Source organism: Octodon degus, unplaced genomic scaffold (assembly GCF_000260255.1).
Source record: "Octodon degus isolate 3935 unplaced genomic scaffold, OctDeg1.0 scaffold00213, whole genome shotgun sequence".
Classification (NCBI taxonomy): Eukaryota; Metazoa; Chordata; class Mammalia; order Rodentia; family Octodontidae; genus Octodon; species Octodon degus.
In genome coordinates this window covers 3,473,168-3,474,713 of record NW_004524789.1, presented here as the reverse complement: position 1 = coordinate 3,474,713, position 1,546 = coordinate 3,473,168, and positions in this window count along the sequence as shown.

The window sequence follows — 1,546 nt, the reverse complement described above, 5'->3', positions numbered from 1 at the left end:
CTTATTATACTGAGCCATCTCAGTGGCTCCACCTATTTGTTTTAACTTCAATTCTTATGCCATATATTATGATCTCTTTCTTTCTTTCTTTCTTTCTTTCTTTCTTTCTTTCTTTCTTTCTTTCTTTCTTTCTTTCTTGTGCAACCAGGGATTGAACTCAGGCCCTTGCGCTCACCAGGCAAGCACTTATTCTACTGAGCTATCTCCTCGGCCCATATTATGATCTATTTCTGTATAATGAAATCGCCCCAAATCTTAGCATCTTAAAATGCAAATATTTATGAGGTCACGTGGTTTCTGATACTCAGAAATCAGCGAGTGGCTGATCTGAGTCCCTGGGCTGAGCCACGCATAAAGCTGCTGCTGAGTTGCTGACCTAGAAGGCAGCCCTCATGGGCTCCAAGACGTGCTGGCCGATGCATCACCAAGGTTGCTGGCGAGCTGAGCTGCTCGCTGGCTGTCACCCAGCAGCCTCCGTTCCTCCCCACTTCGGCAATGCATCGGTCCTGTGCGTCCCCAGGACAGAACTCTGCTTTTGCCCAGGGCAAAGGTGCCAAGCCAAGAGGAGAGCTTTCAAGACAGAATTAAAGGAAGATTATGATTTTTTTAAATATTATTTTGTTTTTAAATAGCATCATCTCAAAAGTGACATACTATCTCACCTGCCATATTTTATTCTTTAGAATTGGATTATTAAATCCCAGTTAGGTTATGAAATCCAGCTTTCACTCAAGAATTCAGCTCTGGGGCTGGTGAGATAGCTCAGCAGACTAAGCACCCTCTTAGGCAAGTGCAGGGACCGCGATTGAATCCCCAGCACCACATGCCCTGCTGGTCTGCCTGCTGGCTTTGCTGAGTCGGCCAAGGAGACCGAGTGTGGTGGTGCATGCCTGTGATCCCAGTGCTGGGAAGGCTGAGAGATGAGAATCACTGTAAGTCCGAGCTGTGTAGTGAGACCCTGTACCAAATAAATAAATAATAAATAAATAAATAAATAAATAGATAGATAGATAGATAGATAAAAAATTCAGCCCTGTCTCTTGAAAGGGGAAATATCAAAGAAGTTGTGAACATGTTCATAAAGCCCTCCTACCACATGATATGGTATAGGTGTGGTTTGAACCTGTCCCCCAGGAGCCATCCACTACAAGTTGGACCCCACAGTGGGGTTACTAAGGTAGTAGGACTTCTAAGAAATGGAACCTAATGAAAGACATTTCAGTCATGGAGACACTTACCTTAGAAAGGCTTTCACAGAGAGCAAATTGGTCAAGCAATGGCCGTGACTCATCCACATGGCTGATGCTGACAAAGGAGCTACAAACTGCAGTTCAGGGTTTCAGAGTAAATCCTGAGGGGATTTGACTGAATTTGTCAAATGCAAAAGTTACATTTCTTCTTACATAGGTCTTGCTTTATCTTGGTCTTAACTATCCAGCAGAAAAGTATAAAAATGAAGTATAAAAAGTAAAGCCATATTAATATGCTGAGCTGTAAAAGGCTCAAGCCAACAACTTCTGACATTGCCAGTCCTGCAGATAACCCA